The sequence below is a fragment of the Petromyzon marinus genome, unplaced genomic scaffold (assembly GCF_048934315.1).
Source record: "Petromyzon marinus isolate PM22_M1 ecotype Great Lakes invasive population unplaced genomic scaffold, UKy_Petmar_22M1.pri1.0 PM_G_Scaffold_20, whole genome shotgun sequence".
Classification (NCBI taxonomy): Eukaryota; Metazoa; Chordata; class Hyperoartia; order Petromyzontiformes; family Petromyzontidae; genus Petromyzon; species Petromyzon marinus.
Window position 1 is genome coordinate 2,276,855 of NW_027422762.1, and position 8,957 is coordinate 2,285,811.

The following is an 8,957-nucleotide window of genomic DNA, read 5'->3' on the forward strand; positions in this document are numbered from 1 at the left end:
TATGCCCATGCATGTTCAGTATATTACCGTACAGGGTTAAATCCATCGGGGTAATTGTCGGCCATGGCTGTCCCGCTTGATGCCCACCTCCAAGCCGATGGATCGTGCCATTGCTTGCTAGACTTGACCCCAATCATCGACCCGTAACTGCCTCCCGAACGAGCCAGAATCCAGAACCGGCCGTGGCCGCTGCTGACAGACCGTCGCCTTCAGCGCCCTCATAGCGGCTAGCTTCTAGCGTCGACAGAAAACCGGCACGGCGACGACCGGCCTCTCCGCTGCTGCCTTTCACGCTCCTTGGCATCGCGGCCTGCTGCTGAAGTCTGTTCCACTGTGAAGCTGACCGACGCGATGTTTCCTACGTGCAGAGGGAAAAACCGGAGGAGCCGGAGGAAAAATCCACTCAACCACGCGGGGAGAGAGGCCTGCAAAACTCCAAATACGCAGGCCTCGGGATCGCACCGCGAGCTGCATAACGGGCGAGGTGTGGTTAACACCCCGGCCACTGCGGCGTGCACGCGGCCTGACGCACGTGCCGCTGGACAGTTCCCGCGCGCGCGAAGCCTCCGCGGCGAGCGCGGCCACGAGCGAGCGCGGAGCTGTGGGGGGACCAGGCGGCGTCCAGCGCAGCCTGACCGCCGCACCGCAGGGTGGGCACGGGGGGACGTCGTGGTCCACCCTCCCACAGCCGCACGCTCCCGTCGGAGGAGCCGCTCGGGAAGATTCCCGGCTCGAAGGGAGGCCGCGGCACGCGGTAGACTGGGCCCTGTGCCGCACGGACGTCGGGTGGCGATTTAGCCGACCACGCCTCCGGTTAGCGCGGTTGGCTACGTACGGTGCTAAAGAAGTTCAACGTGCGTGCGTACAAGTTTGTCTCCGTCAACGCACGTTTTTAAGCCACGTCTAACGTGACAAATGGTTATTTTAGGTTGACAGGTTTACTTTATTACACACCCGGGGGGAAACCCCTGTTGAGACCACAGCTGGTGATAATGCAGGCAAGTTCAGACACGAACGCACAGTCGCAAATCATAAATTCCCACGAAAATCCACGAGCTCTGCCCGAGTAATTTTCGGCGTCATCATTTCACATGGGCCGCATGGCCCACTTCGCCAACGGCGGGGGGCTCCAGCCACTCTGAGCGGGGCCCGACCCTCGGAAAGCCTCGTGGCTTCACGGCAAAGATGCGCGTTTGCTAACGGCGTCTGTCGGTTATGTCGACTCACGGATCCGCGTTTTTCAACGTTCAAAAAAGTGAATGCGGAAAAATCTCGAAAGCGACGTAAAAAAACGAAATTTTGATTTAAAGCTTTCGTACTGCAGTAATTCATATTCTTAGCTCTTTCGGTAAAGTCACGTTGAAGGGAAACAATAAAATAATAAAATATACATAAAACAATAAAAATTCTCACGACGTTTCGACCATAACACAAACGACACACGTGATGACGACCGTTTGTGTTATGGTCGAAACATCGTGAGAATTTTTTATTGTTTTATATATATTATATATTTTATTGTTTCCCTTCAACGTGACTTTACCGAAAGAGCTAAAAAAACGAAAGCTTTGGGGGGGGGGGGGCGGGGGTAACACCGGCTAACCCCAAACATGCATTGAACCTTCAATTCTGATCACTTCTCCGCCGTGATGGCGAGGAGGGGGGCGGAAGGTAGGGGTCGAGCCAGTGGCCCGGGGGAGAAACCTGAGCTGGGCTTGGCCTTCTCAGGAACGGATCTGCACGGCGTGGGTCTGATTGCTTCAGGCCCGGTAGAAATTCAGCTCGTCATTTTATTGTTACTACTACTGCTGCACTTGTGTTCACCGAGTGCCGTGTGACTTGCATAGGAAGATCCTGCCAAGTTGTAATAATAAGAGGGTTTTTCCCCTTTTTTCTGGCAACAAAATTGAAACCTTTTTACAAGGATTCATGTCACTGCATTAACCACAATACCTGCAGTCAAAATGCAAACAAAAAACACACTATGATAATATATGATGCATTGTCCTTGAAACTGATTGGTCCACACCAAGTGACGGCTTTCTTTTTGAGCCTCGACCCAATTGGTGCTCGACCAGATGACGCCAGAAGACGTCACACAGCTCAAAGACAATGCCGCTATCAAAGTAATGAGGGCTCGGGGTGAGCATCTACATCATTAGACCTCCTTTGCCAAGTTCTTGCCGTAGGGGGCGATGATCGCTGCGTCTATTCCGACAGAGTGATTTGCGGGGCCATGACGCCAATGGAACACAATGGCCTCCTCTTGCGAATGATGTCGCGGGATTTGACCGTGACATGGTGTAGCCGATGGCGCGTAGTAATAATACGTCCACAGTAATATAACCAGGGTGGCCCCCGCTGGATTTGAACCGCGAACCTCTGCACCGAGCGGCGAGCGTGTTACCGCTGGGCCATGGCACCACCCAGAACGACATCGGTGTTTCGCTTGCAATGTGACACACAGCAGTCGTGACGCTCACCCTCTGCCTCGACTGTTTCTGATGTGGTGGCAAAGGGCGCAGTCGCGGCGTAGAGAATAGCACACGATGAGCACGGAGGACGATGACCATTGTGACGTCGCACCATAAAATACGATGTCGGATAGCAAAAAAATGCGCACCGTGATGTCACTGACGATTACTTTTCCGCGAAACTAAAATTAATGGATAAATAGATCAAATATCTTGAAGCGCTTTACATCTCTTCTAGATTTGAAGCTTTCGTGACCGCAAGGATCCACACTCTTTGGTTCTATTCGGTAAAGTCACGTAGGTGACTTACATCGTGAGCCAATGGATATTTCGGATAACAAAAAAAAAGTTGAAATGCGCAACGGGGGAAAGAGCGTTGGAACGTGAGAGATGGCAGCAGACGCAGCAAATGGTGGCCGTGCGCAGCCTGGCGCGTGGCGTTGTGGGGGCGTACGCCTCACCTGGTGAGCGGGGCCGCTGCGCAGGTGCTGCTCGCTGCAAGAGCACGTGCACCTGTGGACGGAGCCCTCCTCCGTGCCCGGGCCAGGTGCACGTCGCCGTCCTTGCACGTGCGCTCATGAGTGCGAGCGCACGCAGAGATGAACGCGCGCAGGTGAGCGCGTCCGTGCGTACACACAGACGCGCAGGTGAGCGTGTACACGCGTACACGCAGACGCTTCAATGTGCGGGCCGCTCGCTTGCCTCGCTTGGATTCGTCGACGGTAGGGCTCGTCAACGAAATGTCCGGTCGCATAACCGGCATGAGGAGGAGAGTGATGGTGAGGCGCGGTGGCCTCAGTGGTGATGATGACCACTGGATGTTAACTGCCTCGCCTCGTACACAAGCGGTCGCGGGTTGGACCCCAACCCTGACGACGCCTGCTGCTGCTGCTGTATGCTTGGAGTTTGCGGTGTCTCTCTCTCTCTCCCTGTGGTCGCGTGGATTTTTCTCCGGGTCCTCTGGTTTTTCCCTCCGTATTTAGGATCAACGTCACCGCGCGTTTAAGAGTATTTGGCTGCTATAAATTTCCACACTCAGTGGGCCTTACGTGGTAAACAAAAAACAAATTTAAATAGTAGTTTAATAGTTTAGTTATTGAACTGGATTCAATTAGGCATGCGTACTCTGAGGATGGAAGTCGACGCAGGTTCCACGAGCCAGCCTCCAAATGAGCGCCTCATCCTCATCCTTACGTTCCCTGCTTCAGCCTCGTCAGATCTGACGCGCGTGTGTGTGTGCGTGTTAGACATTAGGTTTTACTGCGCGTTACAACACAACTGAAAAGACCGTTGCTCAACTGACGGCGATAATTCCACACGCGCACACGCCGCACGATACCGCCGTGTGTGTGTGTGTCCGCGTCTCACCCTGGCAGTCAAGGCCTCTGCGGACGGCCTAGCGGGTGACACGACCGTCAGCTGAGATGGATGCGAGGGTCTCCCCACGGTCCTCCTCCCCACCTCCTCCTTGCTCGAGCCTCACCCCCTGCACCTGCACCATTGCACACATGTGTTTGCCTGACTCGCTGAGAGAAGGCATCCAAATGCACACGTGAGTTCAGCCTCATGGAATCAAGCAACGTTTCTTTAAAGAGATTTGAAGCGTTCGTGACTGCAGGGATCCATACTCTTTGGTTCTATTCGGTAAAGTTACGTGGGTAAAAAAATAAAGCAATAAAAATCACGACGTTTCGGCCACAACACAAGTGGCCTTCATCAGGTGAAGGGACCGGACTGTCCAGAGGACCTGATGAAGGCCGCTTGTGTTTTGGCCGAAACGTCGTGATTTTTTTATTGTTTTATTTTTTTACCTACGTGACTTTACCGAATGGAACCAAAGAACGTTTCTATTTGTTCACAGTTTGGGTCTTGCTCCCTCAGTATTGCCACGGTGGAGAGATGTTAACCCCCTCGCCTGGTATGTCAAAGGTCGTGGGTTCGATCCCAATCCTGATGCACTACACATAATTGGAATTTCCATGTTTTCCCCGTGGTCGCGTGAAATTCTCACCAGGACCTCCGGTTTTCCCCTCCGCATTTGGAAACACGCGTTTAGAGTATTTGGCTGCGATAAACTCCCACCTTAGAAGCCACTTTGTCGAGCTGTATGTGTGGCCAGGTTGCTTCAGTAAAAGAGCTACGTAGCTCAGTGGGACTCACCCGGTAAAATAAACAATAGTTTAGTTTAGCGTTCTTCCCGTGTGCTATTGGCAGCAATGCCTTGAGACACAGGATGTTAGAGCAGTGCACCCCATGTGTCATGGAATAGTTGCAGAATTTATATTTTTACAGGACTTTTACCAAAGAAACCTTCGTGTGCCCTTTTTACCTTTACACAGTAGGGGGCGCACTTTCTATGCATTGCAATGGGATTGTTGCATGGCAGTCAAACCGAAGATTTACATTCGTAAGAGCTGCAATCTTGATAAATCGAGTGCAAAACCGAAATAAACTGCGTGGTTTTTTTTTTTGTCAACGAGGTCTCCTGCTACTCGATCGGAAGCACGTATTTAGATCGGGGAAGATTTTACTCACCACAATCGTGCCATCATCAGGGCATTCACCTTGAACATGAACATTCGCCCTGTTTGCGATTCGAGGTTGCGATTGCACTCAACACATTTTTTTTAAGCCTCTGAATGTCGCGCCTCTAGTGGCAGCAGGGGTCACGTGACCAACTGACATACAACGAATGTGATTTATAGAAAAAATCGATTTTCACACACACACGTTAATGGATGAATCGTTTACACCCCCAGTAATATGTTGATGCATTCAGGAAAACCTCCTTGAGTCTCAAGAATATGTTCAAGAGCCAGGCCGTGCATTGGGATGTGATGCCATTCACACGTTCAGCAATTCGCATGAGAAGTAATCCTTGAAGTCTCAGTTGGCGCCAGTGGTGTATGTGGAGTTTACAGTGGCTGCATAATTTACAAGAACTAATAACATGCAGTATGTAACCATGATAATAATTTTCAGCCGTTTGTAAATTCCCTGATGGATGAAAGCCTCCCCATGGCGTGTTCGATTAGCGCGGTTGGCTACGTACGGTGCGAATAGAAGTTCATCACACGTACGTACAGTTCTGGGGGTGTGTTTGACCATACTTCACCACAATGGTCAGTAAGGGCTGGTAAAGGCAGAGGACCAGTTAGCCGTGGCAGCGAATCCGAGTCTGGTCACCGGGTAAAAAATTCAGTACGTCAACCAGTGCCCCACCGCTCCACCACGGCGTATGTATGAGTGAAAAAGCAATTGCTTCTTACGTGCAGAATTCAAAACAATAATGACATCCACAGTCCTATTCCACTGTTACAGTTTGTTAGGAAAGAAAAACTGAAATCGTGCTGAGGCATTAAGCTGCCAACAACTACGCCTGCCATTCGCCACTGCGCAGCGGTGATGTCACCACGACGCTTGTGCCAAGCTACGTGCACTTTAAGGCCACGTTAAGCAACCGGGCATTGTGGCGCATCCCTGTGGTTTTGAAGCACGGTTGGTGGATCGCAGATTTGTTAAATGCCCAAATCTGCCTGACTGCAAGGTGGCCAAAAGAAAGCTGTGCAGCAAATTGGCTTCTTGAATCGATCTGCGTGCCACTTAAGAGTGAAATCCCATCATCCGCTCGAGTTTTTTTTTCTCTGGGTTACTCCGTCTCCCTCCCGCACGCAGAGCAGTGCCTTTAACAACACGTAATTATATTCTTGGTTCTTTCGGTAAAGTCACGAGGACAGCCCTGTCCTGTCACGAGGACAACGCTCTCCTCATGACAGCACGGTCCCTTCACCTGATGAAGGCCACTTGTGTTGTGGCCGAAACGTCGTGATTTTTTGTTGTTGTTTTATTTTTTTACCTACGTGACTTTACCGAATAGAACCAAAGAGTTTGGCAGGGCTTTCCTGAAAAAGTATTCGCGCCCAAGTTACACGCTCCTGGGTAAACAAGCGTCAAGTTAAAGTAACTACGTAGGTATTGAGATCCGTAAGACACTCAAGCTGCCTTGCGCCCCACAATGCGCTGTGTGCTCTTTGTCACGACGAGTGCAGCAGACACATCGCAGGGAAGCCTTCATTCAGCTGCGGATTCAATGTGGCGGACAGATGGCAGTGCCACGTGACACGTTTTGCGATGACGGTTTTTTCGCAAAGTCACTTTTACTCGTTGATTCGCTTTTATCTTGCGCCTTTTTAAAACTTGTTTCGGTCTCGGTGCGAATAGAGATTGCGCAATAGTTATTCAACCACAGTTCGCTCAGCCTGTGCCCGCCGTAATGCTGCAAACACGTGCTGACAGTTACACGGAAAGTAACAGAAGGGGCAAATTAACTACGGAAGTTGATTACATAATAGAATCGCCACGTCATATACCCATGAAAACGTGTTACACAGCATTAATTTCACGGATAATAGAATGTTTGCTTGCTTCATTAACCATTGGGTTTGTTATTTCATAAACGTTTCGTCAGGAAATGCGATGTTTTAGAACAAAATATACGCGCAAAGATAATCACCGAATGACTACCGTCATGAAAACGGAACTTATATTGTCGCGATACATCGCAGCATCGCCAGGTCACGGCGACTCTAGGTTTGACCAAATGAGCAGCTCGTCACTTGCGTGCCTTTCACGTTAATTGCCCTGTGGCCCGGAGCTCCAGTGTTTAGTTTGGCAATGGCCACCCTGCTCACTGCTCTGATTGCGTGTCTATTGGAGAATGTGTCCGTGCCTACGTACACACGGCTGTGGCTTATGGCCAACATCGGTGAGGAACGCCTGAAGTGGTCCTAGGCCTCCCCTGGGGTCTACTCGGCCTTGAGCGCGGTGCCTTGGCCGTCCTTTGTGTCGGCATCGGCACTGGGAAGACAAAGGCGGCCGTGGTCTTGGTTCCACTCCTCCCTCATGCGCAGTGCTGGCCTCTGTAGGTGCTGGCTCACAGCACTTGGCCCCGACAGGCTGCTAAAGACCTTATAAGGGGGGGGGGGGGGTCTTTGTGCGTCATTCTACAATTATAAGTCTAATCTGCCCGAGTCAACTGATGTTGCAACTTATTACTTTACTTATATATTTATGTGCATGTAATTTTTGTTCCATTTCTCATGTGGAAGTAAATTTCTCTCCGATTTTTAAAAATTTCTTTCCAAGCTGTAGTTTATTTTTTTTATTTTAGCTTTTGTTTATTTTCGTGACGCAGACTGTGTCCTGGTCTCGTGATTTCTCATTTGGTTAAATGCTTGTGCGTGTGTGTGCATGTACGCACAAGCGTGTGTATGTGCGCACTGCGCGTGCCATGCATGTACGTGCGCATGCACGCACGCACAAGCGTGTGTATGTGCGCACTGCGCGTGCCATGCATGTGTGCGTGCGTGCGTGTGCACACGCACACGTGTGCACACGTGCGTGCGGCGCTGGCCACAACACCACCCCCGTGCGCCGTGCCCACCTTCATTGCCGTTTTCCAGCAAGCGCTTGCCTTAACACTCCGTGTAGCATACATGGGGAATATTCGTCTTTGCGTGCTCCTCCAGGGTCTGTTCAGCAATGCTGGTGTTCTGCTCAAGCCCAGCGGCCTCCTGGCTCTGCAAGGGGTACGTCCGCTACCGAGCGTGACCGAGCGCTAACGGATTTGCTGTTTTTGTTGCAGAGGTCCATCGTTTAAACCACTCCCTCCCCCTCCCCTCCTACACGCAGCCACCCTGGTTAATACTGCGGGTGTATAGACCATAGATGTGCACCGCCTGCTTCACAGTGGAAGGCAAAGATCCCGTGACGTTGTTCTAAACAAGAGTAGGGCCGCGTGCTCGCCGCACGCTGCAAATCAGAGAATCGCCGGCAAATTGCTCAAATCGGGATGACGCGTGGCGGGCACTGGTCCACTGGCAGACTTCTGCCGCAGGTCACCCGTGCAGACGAGACTCATCCTGATCGCTTGGTGTTCTCAGCAGGTTCATAAAAATGACGCTTGCCAACAGCGGTTTTCACTCCTCACGCAGCAGCCTTAGTTCTCACCGGGTTAAACAAGAGCAGAGGCGCTCACGGCTGTTTGAACTCCTCCTCACGCAGAGCAACGCGGATCTTGACGCCGTCTTGCGCGAGAGGTGAGCTCAGCATTCCCTCGCCGATTCTGCTCGCGGTTCGGCAAAGCTTTCGTTCATCCAGCAGAGCCATCAACATCGTGACCAACGCCACGGCTGGTGGGTTCAGAGCTTCTGGGTACCGGGGGTTGTAGTTGAGGAGTGTCACACGGTGGTTGTTGTTGTTGTTGTTTGACCATACCTCACCATGCTGGTGGGTGATTGATAAGGGAGCACATTGTCTCGCCTCTGGCCAAGTACGCGACCGGTATGGGTGCTGATATCCACTGTCTACCGTCTGTGGTCTTCCAAGGCTCTTGGCCACGCCTAGGCTGTACTCCATTGAATATTTTATTAAATATTTTAATGTATGCATGCAGAATGGACCTTGTTGAAATAACGGGGTTAA